Raw genomic sequence first — 18916 nt, forward strand, 5'->3', positions numbered from 1 at the left:
GCATAGAATGGAGCCATACAGATGGAGGGGTAAAACTCACCAGATCCAAGCTTACTACCAGTAACACAAAACAACAAGGTACCAGTATCGGCAAGTGCAGATGATTAAAGGAATTGGAATCGGTAGTAAAGGGTTCTTCAGAAGTGGATGTCACACCAATTGCTCCTTGTGCATCATAGTAAAGAAAGCAAACTCATGCTAATATTTATTTCAAGAGGGGTTGTATGCAATAACAGGGATGTAATGTTGAGTCATTATAAGGCGCTAGTAAGGCCCAATTTGGAATATTGAGAGCAATACTGGGCACCATATCTGAGGAAGGATATCCTGGCTCTGGAAAGGGTCCAGAGGAGGTTTACAGGAATGATCCCAGGAATTAGTAGGTTAACCTATCATAAGCATTTGTCGGCAGTGGGCCTATAATCGCTGGAATTTAGAAGAATGAGGGGGGGACCTCATTGAAATGTACAGAATAGTGAAAGGCTTGGATAGAGTGGTTGTGGAGAGGATGTTTCCATTAGTGGGAGTCTACGACGAGAGGTCATAGCCTCAAAATTAAAGACGTTCTTTTAAGAAGGAGATGAGGAGAAATTTATTTAGTCGAAGGTGATGAATCTATGGAATTCTTTGACACAGAAGGCTATGGTGGCTAAATCAGTGGATATTTTTAAGGCAGAGATAGATTCTTGATTTGTAAGGGTGTCAGAGATTATGTGGAGAAGGCAGGAGAATGGGGTAAGGAGGAAGAGATAAATCAGCCATGATTGAATGGAGTAGACTTGATGGGCCGAATTGCCTAATTTTACTCTCATTTCTTGTCCACAATGAAAGCCGCTTCCTGAATGCTGAAAATTCATGTTATCACATTCTTCCATCAACTTACTTTTGAGACTAAAACGCAGCTCCGTTTTATCGGTGGCACCCCACCAGAGAGCAATTGTCACATGTATCGAGGTACAGTGAAAAGCTTTGTTTTGCATGTTATCCAAACAGTCACCTCTGACCACTGCCGTGACATCCTCCTTAACCAACAATGCAACTCCCCCTCCTCTTTTTCCCCTCACTCCTATCTCTCCAGAAACTCCTGCACCACGGAACATTGAGCTGCCAGTCCTGCCCGTCCCTTAACCAGATTTCAGTCATGGCTACAACGTCCCAGTCGCTCGTACCTATCCATGACCTGAGCTCATCTGCCTTACCCGTCAGGCCCCTTGCATTAAAATACGTGCAGTTTAAACCAACCCTCCTTCCACGCTCTCTGCCTTTCACCTGCCTATTCTGCCCACTAACCTTTCCCACACCACCCTCCATACCAACTTCTAGCCTCTGACGTGGCTCTGTCCTGTACGAGATCCGTGCACCCTGCCAATCCGTGGGAGGAATCTGGAGCATCTGGAGGAATACCATGGAGAACGTGCAAACTCCACACAGAGGTCTGGATTGAATCCAGGTCACTGACACTGTGAGGTAGCAGCTGTGGCACGGTGGAGCAGCGGTGATAGTTGCTGCCTTAGAGCTTGCAGCGTCACAGACCCGGGTTTGATCCCGACTGCAGGTGCTGTCTGTACAGAGTTTGTACGTTCTCCCCATGATCGCGTGGGTTTTCTCCCAAATCTTCGGTTTCCTCCTACACTCCAAAAACTCAACCAGCTGCAACATTGTGCCACCCATTATGTAGTTCATACATCCTTCAGGTAGGAAAGGCAAGTCATGAGTTTTAAATATTCAAGCGACCTAGAAACTGATACACAAAGATTTAACATCGTAAGTTATCTCCTTCTAACAAAGGCAAGGTTGAGGATAATTGTCTTCCAATTCTGAGAGTCGTGGGGTGGCCGATGTGAGACTCTTGGACTCCGCCAGGGAGGCTGAAGAAAAGCAGGGGTGTGGCGAAGGGTCCCGACTTGAAACATCACCTATCCTTTATCACGAGAGATATTGCCTGACCCGCCGAGTTACTCCAGCGCTGTGTCTCTCTTCAGACTGAAGAATTTGCTTCATGGTACTGGTACACTGAAAGGTTTAGTTTGGAGATCCCTTCGGCCCACAGGGTCCGTGCCGACCAGCGATCCCCGCACATTAACACTATCACCCACTAGAGACAATTTAAAAAAAAACATTTACCAACCCCATTAACCTACAAACCTATACGTCTTTGGAGTGTGGGAGGAAACCGAAGATCTTAGAGAAAGCCCACACAGGTCACGGGGAGAATGTACAAACTCCGTACAGGTAGAACCCATAGTCAGGATCAAACCTGGGTCTCTGATGCTGCATTCGCTATAAGGCAGCAAATCTACCGCTGCGCCACGGTGACCACCCTTTGGTTGAAGGTCCACTGTTCCATTCTCCTGATGAACAGACCTGCTTCTCAATACCGTTGTAAATGCTCCTTCCCAATCTGAATGGTCAGGAACCATAAATTGCCATGATTTGCCAGAGATGTTAAACATTTCTCGGGAGGTTTTGCAAACATACAATGCCCTCCATAATCTTTGGGACAAAGACCCGTCATTTATTTATTTGCCTCTGTACTCCACAATTTGAGATTTGTAATAGAAAAAAATCACATGTGGTTAAAGTGCACATTGTCAGATTTTATTAAAGTGTATTTTTATACATTTTGGTTTCACCATGTAGAAATTACAGCTGTGTTTATACATGGTCCCTGCCCATTTCAGAGCACCATAGTGTTTGGGACACATGACTTCGCACGGGGTTTATAATTGCTCAGGTGTGTTTAATTGCCTCCTTCATGCAGGTAGAAGAGAGCTCTCAGCACCTAGTCTTTCCTCCAGTCTTTCCATCACCTTTGGAAACTTTCATTGCTATTTATCAACATAAGGACCAAAGTTGTGCCAATGAAAGTCAAAGAAGCCATTATGAAACTGAGAAACAAGAATAAATCTGTTAGAGACATCAGCCAAACCTTAGGCTTACCAAAATCAACTGTTTGGAACATCATTAAGAAGAAAGAGCACTGGTGAGCTTACTAATTGTAACGAGACTGGCAGGCCATGGAAGACCTCCACAGCTGATGACAGAAGAATTATCTCAATAATAAAGAAAAATCCCCAAACACCTGTCCGACAGATCAGAAACACTCTTCAGGAGCCAGGTGTGGATTTGTCAATGACCACTGTCTGCAGAAGACTTCATGAACAGAAATACAGAGGCTACACGGCAAGATGCAAACCACTGGTTAGCTGCAAAAATAGATGGCCAGGTTACAGTTTGCCAAGAGTACTTAAAAGAGTAACCACAGTTCTGGAAAAAGATCTTGTGGACAGATGATACGAAGATTTACTTATATATCAGAGTGACGGCAAGAGCAACGTATGGGGGAGAGAAGGAACATAGAAACATAGAAAATAGGTGCAGGAGTAGGCCATTCGGCCCTTCGAACAAACCCAAGATCCAAAGCATACCACCTCATCTGTGAAACACGGTGGTGGGGATGTTATGGCCTGGACATGTATGGCTGTTGAAGGTATTAGCTCACTTATCTTCATTGATGATACAACTGCTGATGATAATAGCATTATGAATTCTAAAGTGTATAGACACACCCTATCTGGTCAAGTTCAAACAAATGGCTCAAAACTCATTGGCTGGCAGTTCATTCTACAGCAAGACAATGATCCCAAACATACTGCTATAGGGTGATTTCACGAAAGGTCACTGGAGCATAGATCCTCACCCACGTGACCGCAAAATCCAACTGGGGTACAAGCGTCACTTCCGGTACATGTTAGTGATGCTGAAAACGCGCACTTTCACACCCGTTAAAAACCGCGAAAACGGCCCGTTTTTGAGCTGTAAATAACTGTGCCAGTCGGGGTGACCGTGAGACACAGTTATCTAACTTTACAGTCCAGAAGATAGATAAAAACGAAGGCAAATACAAGAGGGAGCTGAAGGGGCAAAAACAGCGGAAGTGGTTAGCGGACATTCGCCGTGGAGATATAAAGATCGAAAATATCGGGAATTATCGCGTTTGCTCGCTGCATTTCATCAAAAGTAAGGCATTATTGACATTTTATCTTTATTCATTTGTTATATGAAAAGTTTTAAAAGTGAAAAATCCGTCAGTAAAATTGCAAAATCGCCCATGGTTCTCAGGTGGGTTTTAACATGCAAAATGAAAACGCTTCTGAAGCTACATTTACCATTAAAATAATCGTAAACTATCAATGCGTTTTGAAATAAATTTTACTCAGATGCAAGCTAAGGAATGGGATAATTGTCAGCTGTTCATTGGACAAAATCAGGACATTTTATTATTTGCCAAAATATATTTCTCAATGTTTCTTGTTTAAAGCCTGCACAATCACCCAAACTACTTATTTATTTATCATCTAATAACAGACAAGCCTGCAGCATGGAATGATGTCACCAATCCTGATTGGGCACCCACTGACAATTATCCCATTCCTTAGCTTGGGGTCTTTGACATCGCAGGGGACAGACTTCTGACCGACATGCACTACAAACCAACTGACTCACATGGCTATCTGGACTACACGTCTTCCCACCCTGCCCCCTGTAAAGACTCCATCCCCTACTCCCAATTCCTCCGCTTACGCCGCATCTGTTCCCAGGATGAGACGTTCCACACCAGGGCATCGGAAATGTCCTCGTTCTTCAGGGAACGGGGATTCCCCTCCGCCACCATAGATGAGGCTCGCACCAGGGTCTCATCCATACCCCGCAACACTGCTCTCTCTCCCCATCCCCGCAACAAGGGCAGAGTCCCCCTAGTCCTCACCTTTCACCCCACCAGCCGGCAAATACAACAAATAATCCTCCGCCATTTCCGCCACCTCCAACGTGACCCCACCACTCGCCACATCTTCCCATCTCCCCCTATGTCTGCCTTCCGCAAAGACCGCTCCCTCCGCACCTCCCTTGTCAATTCTTCCCTTCCCTCCCGTACCACCCCCTCCCCGGGCACTTTCCGTTGCAACCGCAAGAAATGCAACACCTGTCCCTTCACCTCCCCCCTCGACTCCATTCAAGGACCCAAGCAGTCGTTCCAGGTGCGACAAAGGTTCACCTGTATCTCCTCCAACCTCATCTACTGCATCCGCTGCTCTAGATGTCAGCTGATTTACATCGGGGAGACTAAGCGGAGGTTGGGCGATCGTTTCGCCGAACACCTCCGCTCAGTCCGCAATAACCTACCTGAACTCCCGGTGGCTCAGCACTTCAACTCCCCCTCCCATTCCCAATCCGACCTCTCTGTCCTGGGTCTCCTCCATTGCCAGAGTGAGCAACACCGGAAATTGGAGGAACAGCACCTCATATTCCGCCTGGGTTGCTTGCGTCCGGATGGCATGAACGTTGAATTCTCCCAGTTTTGCTAGCCCTTGCTGTCTCCTCCCCTTCCTTAACCCTCGAGCTGTCTCCTCCCATCCCCCCGCCCTCGGGCTCCTCCTCCTCCCTTTTTCCTTCCTTCTCCCCCCCACCCCCATCAGTCTGAAGAAGGGTTTCGGCCCGAAACGTCGCCTATTTCCTTCGCTCCATAGATGCTGCTGCACCCGCTGAGTTTCTCCAGCATTTTTGTGTACCTTCATCCTTCCTCAGATATGGGAACTAAAATTGCTCTCAATACTCCTTATAGCACCTTATAGAGCCTCAGCTTTACATCCTCGTTTTTGTATTCTGGTCCTCTTGAAATAAATGCTAGCATTGCATTTGCATTCCTTACTATTTATTTGACTTGCAACTTAATCTTTAGAAATCCTGCATCAGCACTCCCAAGTCCCATTGCACCACCGATTTCTGGATTCTCACCCCATTTAGAAAATAGTCTACGTCTTTATTCCTACCACCAAAATGTATGATTCCACACTATATCCCATCTGCCACTCTCCCAACCTGTCCAAGGCGGTCACGGTGGCGCAACAGTAGAATTGTGCCTTACAGCGAATGCAGTGCCGGAGACCTGGGTTCGATCCTGACTACGGGTGCTGTCTGTACGGAGTTTGTACGTTCTCCCCGTGATCTGCGTGGGTTTTCTCCGAGATCTTTGGTTTCCTCCCACACTCCAAAGACGTACAGGTTTGTAGGTTAACTGGCTTGGTAAATTTAAAAATTGTCCCTAATGGGTGTAGGATTGTGTTAATGTGCGGGGTTTGCTGGTTGGCATGGACCCGGTGGGCCGAAGAGCCTGTTTCCGCACTGTATCTCTAAACTAAATTAAAAGTCCTTCTGTAGAGTCCCTGCTTTCTCTACACTACCTGCCCCTCCACCTATTTCAACTTTGACCACTTTTAAAACAAGACTGAAAACTTTTATGTTTACTTTAGCTTTCAGCTAAATCTTAACTACATTGCACTTTTAACTTTTGCACTTTTTATAATGCATTTTTAACTTTGCTTTTATTTTCTTCTAATTCTTCTATTTTATTTCATTTTATTATTTCATTTTATTGTATGACATGTTTTTATGTGAAGCACTTTGAGTCTGCCTCGTGTATGAAATGTGCTATATAAATAAAGTTGTCTTGCCTTGCCTATTTTCATATTATCTGCAATCTTGGCCACATAGCCTTCAATCCCCTCATCCAAATCATTAATATACATCGTGATGAGTAGCAACCCCAGCACTGACCCCTGCAGAACTCCACTAGTCACTGGCAACCAACCAGAAAAAGCCCCCTTTATTGCCACTCTTTGCCTTCTGCCATCCAGCCAACCTGCTATCCATGCTAGCATTTGCCCTTTGATACCATGGGCTGTCATTTTCCTTAGCAGCCTCACGTGAGGCACCTTATCAAAGGCTTTCTGATAATCTAGGTAAACACTTCCACTGACTTTCATTTGCCTGTCCTGCTATGTACTTCTTCAAACAATTCCAGCAGATTCGTCAGGCAAAACCTTCCCAAAACCATGTTGCCTATTTTATCATGAAATTCTCAGTACTACGTAACCTCATCCTTTATAATGGACTCTAAAATCTTACCAATTCATACCAAAGTCATAGAGTCATACAGCATGGAAACTGACCCTTCAGGCCAACTTGCCCACACCTACCAACATGCACCATTTACACTTCCCCATCCCTCTAAACCTGTCTTATCTCTATACCCGTCTAATTGTCTCTCAAACATTGTGATAGTCCCTGTCTCAACTACCTCCTCTGGCAGTTCCATACACCCACCACCCTTTGTGATAAAATGGTACACCTTAGATTCAATCTTTTCCCCTTCTCCTTAAACCTATGTCCTCTGGTTCTCAATTCCGCTACTCTTGGCAAAAGACTGTGCATCTGCAATCTATTCCTCTCATGACTTTACACACCTCTATAAGATCACCCCCTCATCCTCCTGTGCCCCAAGGAATAGAGTCCCTCTATAAGATCGCCCCCTCATCCTCCTGTGCTCCAAGGAATAGAGTCCCAGCCTACTCAACCTCTCCCTGTAGCTCACACCCCCGAATCGTGGCAACATCTTTGTAAATGTTCCAACCTTGAGATCTTTCCTAATACATGGCACCCAGAACTAAACACAATACTAAATGCGGCCTCACCAATGTCTTATATAACTGCAACATGACCTCCCAAAGTCCAGGGACTAACAGTAAAATCGCTCAAAGAATAAGCAGAAGTCCAGCAATTCATATAACCATGGCATGTGGATGTTTCTCACTGCTCTCAAGGTCATCCACAGCCCAACAATCAAGGACCCATATCCTAACTAGGGCCAGAAATACATGCACAATTATCAAGGACAGAGATGCAGTCAGCATTGCCAGAAGGAACAGTAAACCACTCAACCATGTGTGTCATTGACATGCTTTCCTGATATATATCTTCATCTTATGGCCACTCTGGAGAGGTGCAGAGAGCAGCAAAGCCACCTACGTACAAAGCCACTTTAACATCACAAGCGCTGTCAATTGAAGGGAATGTCTAGCAAGCTTAACAAATTTCATTTTCCCCCCACTGTCATCATGGATTACTTTCAATGGGATTGTTATCATTAAATGCAATAATCACTTCAGCGTTTTGTGTTCAGAGGCGTGTGTAGCAAAGCCCCTCACGGGTATTTTTGTTTAAGACAATAAGACATTAATGAAACAAATACTGTACACACAACCAATTAAACCAGTTTAGTCAAGTATCAGAGAAGACAAAGTGCTGAAGTAATTTAACGGATCAGGCAGTCATATGTCAGCTATTTCCACGATTTATTGCCTAAATTCTGACATAATTGCAAATTGTGTAAATATTCAGGAGGTCAGACATCTGTGTTAATGAAACAATTACTATTTCAGATGAATCACACACTTCAGAACCCTGATCAAATACATTCTAAAATAGCTCCTTTTTTCAAAGATGTCCCGCCTCCAGCATTTTCCGATTTCATGTTCATAGGTTATAGGAGCAGAATTCGCCAGTTCGGCCCATTAAGTCTACTCCACAATTTACTCATGGCTGATCTATCTTTCTCTCTCAACCCCATCTCCTGCCTTCTCCCCATCACCCCCGACACCCATGTGTAGGAAAGAACTGCAGATGCAGGTTTAAATCGAAGGTAGACACAAAATGCTAGAGTAACTCAGCGGGGCAGGCAGCATCTCTGGAGAGAAGAAATGGGTGACATTTCGGGTCAAGATCCTTCTTCAGACCCCTGACACCCATACTAATCATGAATTTGTCAATCTCCACCTTAAAAATATCCATTGATTTGGCCTCCACAACCTTCTGTGGTAATGAATTCCACAGATACACCACCCTCTGACTAAAGAAATTCCTCCTCATCTCCTTTCTAAAGGTACGTCCTTTTATTCTGAGGCTATGACTTCTTGTCCTACTGCCCCATTGATGGAAACATAATCAAGGCTCATCACACAAGGCTTAAATTATGTTGAATGCACAAGTCACACAAGGATCCGAGATCCTTCTCCTTTTGGAAAGTAAACTGAAGTAAGATATTTACCCTTCATTTTGCTCGCTGCATTCCAAAGATGCTCAACAACCAGAAAGTGATAAAGGCTATAGGGGCAGGGTTTGTGAAGTCTGGGAAAGAGAACAACCCTGTCACATAACAATTTGTCCAACTCATGCACAGAAATGCACAAGTCATACAGCAAAAACATTTTGGATAATGAAGTCTGGAGGCATCCCTGAATGTTTTGATGTACAGCTATGTTACAGCCTGGGTTGTTTTTGTAACTGGAATGCTTGACAAAGGAAGTTCAAAATGAGATTGATTTTATTTTGACACTTATTCAGAGCAAGTGCAGTCTGGCTGCAGAAATAGCAACAGTCATTGAGAACTATTAGCCAGAATGTCATCAGTAAGTGATTAATAAATTTGGAAGAAAGTCAGAGGATAGGTGTTGAAAGATCTGGCTACTTTCTGAACCAAAATCTGCTTCAGGCAGGCACTAAGACACGGCATGTAAGAAGGAACTGCAGATGCTGGTTTAAACTGAAGATAGACACAAGGCATAGGCATAGATGACGTTTCGGATCGAGATCCTTCTTCAGACTGAAGACCCGAGACCTGAAATGTCACCCCATTCCTTCTTTCCAGAGATGCTGCCTATCCCACTGAGTTACTCCAGCATTTTGTGTCTATTTTAAGCGCCAAGACACCGTTGATCATCCAACTGCAAGAAAACTAACAATTGGCTAAAGTATAATTATAAATAAAGAACAAATATTGTGAACATTGCTTTGGAAGTTGCCACCAATTAATGTAATAATTGCTAAGATTAGGAAAATGTGCAATGAACTCTATACTACGTATTGTACACACACAGGATTTGGCAGTAAAAGAAAGGCCGACAGGGCTGGAGTAACTCAGCAGGTCAGGCAGCATCCCTGGAGTACATGGACAGGATTTTATAGTGTTGTTTTAAAGGATTAACCAAATGTTTAAGATAACTGTTTTTTTTTGCATATTAAGACATTGTTTAGTACAGGTGCACAACCTTTTATCCGAAAGCCTTGGGACCCGACACTTCTCGGATTTCGGAATTTTTCGTATTTCGGAATGGAAGATTTTTAGCGTAGATTAGGTAGGTAGCGCGGGCGGCTTGAAAAGTCTGGAGCGGCTGCCTCCTCCCCGGAGACCGGGGAATCATTGTAAATCATTGCTTAAATGTTAGTCAGTTAGTTTGGAGGGATTTTATGTGGTGGGGGGGGGGGGTGAAGGGGGAAACTTTAATTCTTAGTACCCTACCTGGTCGGACAGGCGGGGAGCAGGCAATGCCTTCCCGGGTCGCCGTGCAGTAAGCTCCGGAGCACTGTGGCCGCCGACACCCAACATCGCGGAGCTGGGGCTGTGGGCGTCCGGCCGCGGGCGGCGCCCGTTGGAGCTCCGACCCCGGCAACTCTACCCCTGGCTGCGCGGCGCTCCAAATCAAGCGCCACCCACGACCGGACGCCCCAGCCCCAGCTCCGCGATGTTGGGAGTCGGCGGCCACAGCGCTGGGATACCAGCGGGGAGCGGGCAATGCCTTACCGGGTCGCCGTGCGGTAAGCTCCGGAGCGCTGTGGCCGCCGACTCCCAACATAGCGGAACTGGGGCTGCGGGCGTCCGGCCGCGGGCCGCGCTGGATTTGGAGCGCCGTGCAGCCAGGGGTAGAGTTGCCGGGGTCGGAGCTACAACCGGCGCCGCCCACGGCCGGACGCCCGCAGCCCCAGCTCCGCGATGTTGGGAGTCGGCGGCCACAGCGCTCCGGTGCTTACTGCACGGCGACCCGGTAAGACATTGCCCGCTCCCCGCCTCTCCGACCAGGTAGGGGACTAAGAATTAAAGTTTACCCCTTCACCCCCCCTCCCTTCACATAAAAGCCCTCCAAACTAACTGACTAACATTTAAGCAATGATTTACAGATGTTTAAGTGTCTCCCCGGTCTCCGGGGAGGAGGCAGCCGCTACAGTAGTACAGACCCGGGTTGACCGTGGGTCGTTTCGGGTCAAGTTTGGCGCCAAACGCGAGCTTTGGTGTGCAGACGACATCCTGGAAAAAATGTCCGGTTTTCTGAGCTTTTCGGTGTCCGGAACTCCGGATAAAAGGTTGTGCACCTGTAGCACATCCAACATCCTGAGTTTTGCAAACAGAGGAAAGGGATATTAAAACAAAAATAATGAAGGTAGTCCAATATCATGAATTTCAAAGACGAGATAAAAGTGAATAGGCTTGATATTCAAGCAGCATTAGACTAGAGCGTGTAAAGGTGTCCTTGCAAAAGCATCGGAATTGCACCATCCTTCTTGCCCCATTCCTGCCTACCAAGTGAAGCTTATTCACTAATTCTGCCACCGATGTTTTGCATTCAGTGCCATGGCACAGTCCCCCGTGTTGCAAAAAAACAAATGTTCATCGGATGACCATTATGTTGAACACCTCAATCAGCATCAAGGGGTAACCATTTGCCTGTTACTTAAATTCTCCATCCGACTACCACTGACCCAGCTATTTGTGTTCCATGCACTGCTTCCACGTACGCTGAACGGGGCAGAAAGGAAAAGATAGATGAGCCAAGATTGAACAGTTGAGTAGACTCTCTCTCTTCCCCCCCCCACCCCCCCCCCCCCCCGAACTTACAACCCTTCGCTCACACTGCAAGAAACCCGACTGGGTGAACAAACCTGCCGACAAGGGAGGTGCCGGGGTAGTCTGGCAGTCTGAGGCCAGGCGCCAACTCTCAGGCACCTCCTCCTACTTATCCCTGGACCATGACCCCACAGACAAGCACCAGGCCATTATCTCAAGCACCATCACTGACTTCATCGCTTCCATCTCCCTGCCCTCCCAAGCCTCCAACCTCATCGTTCCCCAGCCCCACACGGCCCGATCTTATCTTCTCCCCAAAATCCACAAACCTGACTGTCCTGGCAGACCCATTGTTTCTGCTTGTTCATGTCCCACCAAACCTATTTCCACATACCTCGACTCCATCCTATCCCCCCCATAGCCAAATCCCTCCCTACCTATGTCCAAGACACCTCACACGCTCTTCGTCTCCTTCATGACATCCGTTTTCCAGGCCCCCACACTCCCTCATCTTCACCATGGATGTCCAGTCACTCCACACCTCCATCCAACACCAGGAAGGTCTTAAAGCCCCCCGTTTCTTCCTCGATTGCAGAACCAACCAATCCCCGTCTACTAATACTCTCCTCAGCCTAGAGGGCAAGGAGCTGGTCCTTGCCCTCAACAACTTTTCCTTTGACTCCTCCCATTTCCTCCAAATACAATCCTTGTTCGAGGCATACAGTGGCCCTATCCCCGAACTATACCTCCGCTACATTGATGACTGCATTGGTGCTACCTCCTGCACCCATGCAGAACTCACTGACTTCATCCATTTCACCACTAACTTCCATCCGGCACTCAAATTCACCTGGACCATCTCCGACATTTCCCTACCATTTCTAGACCTCACCATCTCCATCGCAGGTGATAGACTACTGATCAACATTCACTACAAACCCACTGACTCCCATGGCTATCTGGACCACACTTCTTCCCACACTGCTTCCTGTAAGGACTCTATCACCTACTCCCAATTCCTCTGTCTACGCCGCATCTGCACCCAGGATGAGGTGTTCCACATCAGGCCATCAGAGATGTCCTCATTCTTTAGGGAACAGGGGTTCCCTTCTTTGACTATAGATGAGGCTCTTACCAGGGTCTCTTCTATACCCCGTAGCTCCGCTCTCACTCCCCATTGTCCTCACCTTCCACCCTACCAGCTGTCACATACAACATATATTCCGCCTACATTTTCGCCACCTCCTTAAAAGAGCAAAACAGAAAGAACGCAGAACACTAGGCAGCCATCGTCAGTGCCCTCTGCTGCTACCAAATGTCAGCACTCACATTGTATTCCTGATTCAACAACCGCTCTCACTTGTATTTACAGGTTTATGTCTCGTTTGCTCTGTCTTTCTACCACACTCATTAATCTAATAGCCACACAGATCCGTACACATCTTAAATGTTGGCAAATTTCTTTGCACGAAGACCAATTACAAGGGAACTTCCTTCATAATTCTAGAGACCAGCAACTGTCAAGGATATTTTTTCTTCAACATCCCCTTGATACTGTTTCAGCCATTGCGCTCCTCCAGCAGCTGGCTGCTCCAGATTCCAGCAACTGCAGTCTCTTACATCTCTGTCAACATCAGAAACAACTCAGTCATCCTGCTCTCAACCTCAGTGTTTTTCTCTTTGCCCCATCAATCCCTCCTCCAGCCACTCTGCTATTTTTACTTAGTCCTCAGTTCCGACAAACGCTTCTAACATGAAATGTTGCTATCGTTCCACTTTCCTGACATGCTAAATCTTTGCTAAATTTCTGTTTCTAAGTGCAGTTGTGTTCCAATACATGAATATGTACATTAGATACCTGTTATCCTCTATCCTCAATCAAACCTTGCCAGCACAAGATCACAAGCTAGCTTTGTGCTTAACTATATAAAAATTGATTTTCTTTATTTAGTACAATGATTTCCTCTAACCTTTGGGGAGCGATATCTCTAGGTTTTTTTAACTACAATCCAGATAAAGATTGTCAGTGCTCCAATTGCCTCCATGTTCAGGCTCCATGAATGATACTTGGGATAAGGCTGAGGGGCAATGCTCTCTCATGTGTATCAAGTGCATGACAACTGTTCATTCACTCTGACAGATAAATATTCTACTGAATCGAAGTTCTTGATATGATATGGAACAGTACAGCACAGGAATAGGCCCTTCAGCCCACAATGTCTGTGCCGACCATGTCGACATAAGCTAATCTTTGATAGCTTGTTACTTTCCACATCCATTGTACTTTGAGTCAGTTATACCACAGAAACTCTATGTCAGTGCTAACTACTCGGCACACATTTACTCACATCTCAATTGTATTCTCTCCACTTTTCCAATAACTTTCCCAGATTCTAACACTTCCCTACACACTAGTGAGTAATTAATCTACCAACCCAAACATATTTGCCCCATTAAAGGAAGGATGTGGAGACTTTGGAGGGCATGCAGAAGTTTAGCAGAATGTGGCCTGGACCAGAGGGGATTATTAGCAATAATAGACAATAGGTGCAGGAGTAGGCCATTCGGCCCTTCGAGCCAGCACCGCCTTCAATGTGATCATGGCTGATCTCCACAATCAGTACCCCGTTCCTGCCTACTCCCCATATCCGCTCACTCCGCTATCTTTAAGAGCCCTATCTAGCACTCTCTTGAAAGTACCCAGGGAACCGGCCTCCACTGAGGCAAAGAAGTCCACAGACTCACAACTCTCTGTGAAAAAGTGTTTCCTCATCTCCGTTCTAAATGGCCTACTCCTTATTCTTATAAGAGGAGGTTGACCAAACAGATTGTTTTCTCTGGAGCATCGGAGGCTGAGGGGAAACCTGTAAGAAGTATATAAAATTATGAGGCATGGATACACTAAACAGTCAGAAGCCATGATCCCTTGAAGGATATGTCAAAGACTAGAGGGCATACCTTTAAGGTGAGTGTAGATTAGTCTGTCTTTACTATATCTATCATTACACAGATTATGCATGCTACACATTCCTTATGTAGTCCAGTCCAGATCTTCATCCCTACCCTGGACTGCTAGTCCTGTTAAGATAGCGCGTCACTATCTGACAGCAGAATTGATGCAGACCACGGGGATGAAAGCATGTAATGTTCCCTCCGCTTGTACTGCAATAAAGATTGTGAGTTATAACCTCTATGTGTGCGTCCCAACATTCAACATGGTGCCAGAAGTGGGATCGTTCCATCACTTGTTTGGCACTCCTGACAGCACGTTCAGCCAGCCCGTTTGACTGTGGGTATTTGGGGCTGCTGGTGATATGACGAAAATCCCAGCGCATAGCAAAGTCTTTGAAGTACTGGCTGGTAAATTGACTGCCATTATTAGACAGTAGTCGATTCACATGGAGACGGTGCAAACTCCAGTGTCAGAGGCCTAGATTGAATCCAGGTTACCAATGTTGTAAATCAGCAGCTCCACAAGTCTTCATCATTTCCCCCGTCAGATTATGTCAATTCTTTGTCCCCCAAATGCATGGTTTGCATCGATTTTTATTCCATGCTATTAAAAAATATAAACAAAATGATCCTGTCCCAGTTCACAGAGAAGTGTGTAGCGGCAAGCAATGTGACAAAAAGATGCAGTGCAACGTAGTGGCCGAGAGGTGGGAGGAAGCATGAAATGAATGCCGTTTGTACCACTCTTTTTGGATAGTGATACTAACTAGTTGCAGCACAGGGATTAGAATGCATCGACTCTGATACTACTCAATTTTGCTTCATATCAAGAGGCTTTGGGTTCAAGCTTGACGCAGTGACCTGGGCACACAAACCAGGATGACATATATGAAGGAACATTACACTGCAGCAAGATGTGTCCCTGGGAGTACACGCCATCACAAATCTCTGGCTGTCTTCTCAAATAGATGAAAAACAACCCATAGCACTGTTGCAAAGAACAGGGGCATTAGCAGGTGACAAAGTGCCGGAGTAACTCAGCAGGTTATGCTGCCTAACCCGCTAACTTACTCCAGTACTTTGTGTAAACCAGCATCTGCAGATCCTTGTTTCAGCATTACCTAGATTCTTGTTCCCTCACTCAAGATCACCGAAACAGATGACCAGAATATTAAGTCAAGCTGTTATTGTGAGCCTGGGAATGTAGTGCACATATCATTTATTACTTCCTAAAAAATGTCTATACTCCATGCCAATTGCTACAAAAAACCCCACATAAACATTATTTAAACATACTAAAAATAAAATAGATAAAAAGACAAACAGACTGTAGGCGGAGGCAGCTGTCAACAGCGCCACCAGATGTGTGAGGGTGTACTTGGGGTGGCGGCTGAGGGAGTGCAGGGGCAAACTGGCACTTGTCACCGTAGCGGCCCATCGGGGAGCAGGTTCCTCTGCAGTTGGAGCGGGGTTGGGTTGGAGTTGGCGCTGGCTGTGGGTATATGGGTTCTCCGTGCTGGTGGTGGGCCGGTGTCCCGTCCGCCCGGACATCTCTGGCCATCCCCCAGGCGGGGATGGGACACTTGAGTGGGGGGGGGGGGGGGGGGGCCCGGGGATGGTCCAGGCTGCGGATGAGAACTGGTCCAGTCTCGCCCCCCTCCCGATTACCCTACTCTGGACAAGAGACTCTGTGCATCTACCCGATCTATTCCTTTCATGATTTTATACACCTCTAAGAACATACCTCATCATCCTGTGCTCCATGGAATAGAGACCCAGTCTACTCAACCTCTCCCTATAGCCCACACCCTCTCGGCCTGGCAACATCCTTGTAAATCTTTTCTGAACCCTTTCAAGCTTCACAATATCTTTCCTATAACATGGAGCCCAGAAGTGAACACAATATTCTAAATGTGCTCTCACCAACGTCTTATACAACTGCAACATGACCTCCCAACTTCTCTACTCAACACTCTGACTGTTGAGGCAGGTTATGGTAAGTTCATCTTTCTGCATGGCTTCTTGTACTTCGATAGATGAGTTGAGCGACGCAAATAAATTAGTGACTTGCTTGAATGTTCCCTGTCCTTAAAATGGGCAGCACAGAGCAGCCTAAAGGAATGATGAGGAGAAAGAGTTCAGTGAATCCAGGAGAACCTTAGTTTAAAACCTTGACCAGCTCAAGATGATGACCAAGAAGTAACAGTTGCCAAAAAATCTGCAACACCACTTGCTAGCCATCTCATTTCTTGCATTATGGATTGGAAGCTTAATTTCTTTATATGTTTTATTCCTTAATCCTTGGGCAAAACATGATCTTTGGAAAGTTAAGCCCCTGTCCCACTTAAATGATTTATTCGGCAATTAAAGGCGACTAGGCTGTCGCCACATGGTCACGGGGTGACGCCTGTATGGTCGTGAGTAGTCTCCTCAAGTCGCCTAAAGAGCCGTAACATTTTTCTGATCGCCGCTGGATTTTGAAATGTTCAAAACTTTTCGGCAACTGTGGGCTTGACGTAGCTTGTCTTCTACTGTGGTAAGTTGTCACCAGGATGCTGCAGGTTGTCGGCAGGTGACGTTGGTTGTCGCCGGGTGCTGACTTTGGTGAATTCCATTGGTGACTACTTACTTCAACCTACGTCAACCGGCGGCAGGTGCCGGCGACTGAATTGTCTTCAGTTGTCGCCCACAGGGTCGTTGTCGTGGGTGGACGTAGGTTGACTTTGGTTGTCATAGGGTGTCGCCTGTGTGGTTGTAGGTTGTCGTATGTGGACGTCTTAATGGGTTGTCGGTAGCTTGCTGTAGCTTGACGTCGACTAGGTGGTAGGTTGTCGCAGCTTGTCGTAGGGGGGGTCCAGTCGTCGCTTTTTTTGGCAACCTGCTACGACTGTGACAGTCGCCGGCAGTCGGCAAAAAATTTGCCTAAGTGGGACAGGCCCTTTAGAAATATCACATGCTGCCCCTGTTGATAGTCTCTGGAATGATGAAGGGAGTTTCCTTATAATTACTCTATTTGGCAAATAAAACAACTAACATTTAAGACAAAGGTTGCTCATGTCAACTTGTGCACATAATACCGTATATTGTTAATTGCATAATAACTCACTCCCAAAATTATGGGTTTAGAATAGCAAGAGCAGACAGTTCAATAAACACAAAGGATATGAGAAGCATGTTAATTGCAATTGGGACATGCAGCTCCCTTGATAGCAACAGGATTACAACCGCGTCTATCCCCAGTGAATTATATTTTGTTGTTTGTCAAATCCAATGATTTGCTTTAGTCAGTCACACAAAAATCCTTGCCATGCAGATGAAGAAAAAACATGTTGATAGTTTAAGCACTCTTTGCTCTTCAAGTTGCATCCTCGCTACTAAGGCTTTTTCCCAGTATTGATAGTTGTTTTACTATAGGAAGAAGCTATGTAAGCAACTACAACAAAATAAGAAGAAAACAAAAAGATGCTTCAAAGACAAAGCCAGTCAGCAATAGACACAAGGAACTGGAGATGCTGGCTGACAGAAATAGACACAAAGTGCTGGAGTAACTCAGCGGATCAGGCAGGAAAAACGGTCCCACAGTGGCAGAGTGTCTCAGCTGGTAAAGTTGCTGCCTTACATTGCCAGAGTCCCGGACTTCATCCTGACCATAAGTGTGGTCTTCGTAGAGCTTACACGTTCTCTCTGTGACCACATGGATTTCCTCCGGGTGTTTTGGTTTCCTCATGCATACCAAAGACACACGGGTTTGTTGGTTGATTGCCATGGTAAAATTGTCCCTAGTTTGTAGGTAGTGGATGATAAAGTGAGATAACATAGAACTAGTGTGAACGGGAGATCGATGGCTGGCATGATCTCGGTGGGCCAATGGTCCCGTTTCTATCCTGAATCTTTAAACTCTAAACGGACGTGAAGTGTCACTTGTTCATGTCCTCCAGAGATGTTTCCTGACCCGCCGAGTCACTCCAGCACTGCGTGCCTTTTTCAGTCACCCATTGTGCAGGCAAGGATACTTGCATCATGTAAGTAAACCATGCAAGTAAGGAAGATGGATGCATTGAGACTTAAAGATTGACTTAAAAATGTTTATAAACCAATTCATTTTGCTCAAAATACTCCAATATTGTAGAGAACGTTTCCAAGATAAATTAATTCAGTTCTGCCTATTTACTTAATTTTTTAATTGAACATATTGCTACCCAGTTGCACACATACTTTTTCCTGTGGGAAACAGTTTTTGTAAAGTCCAAGGTCACCACTTCTAGATGATATGGCTAAAATAGAAATCAGGGAAACCATTTCTATTCTGACCTAATGTTGGCTTATCTCCTCCAAATGTTGAGCATATGGTGGCGCTGGTGCCAGCAGCCTCCACCTACAGCCCGGTATCTTTTTGTTTTTTTGTTTATTTAATTATGTAAAAGTGTGTTTTTTTGTGGTTTTATGTGG

The 18916-nt window shown here is 45.8% G+C and overlaps 1 protein-coding gene across 1 annotated transcript in view; it reads right to left on the reverse strand.

Moving 5' to 3' along the window:
- Positions 1-18916, reverse strand: part of man1a2 (mannosidase alpha class 1A member 2) — a 128164-nt gene that overhangs the window by 80401 nt on the left and 28847 nt on the right. The window lies entirely within an intron of this gene.

This window comes from Amblyraja radiata, chromosome 14 (genome assembly GCF_010909765.2).
Source record: "Amblyraja radiata isolate CabotCenter1 chromosome 14, sAmbRad1.1.pri, whole genome shotgun sequence".
NCBI classification, from domain to species: Eukaryota; Metazoa; Chordata; class Chondrichthyes; order Rajiformes; family Rajidae; genus Amblyraja; species Amblyraja radiata.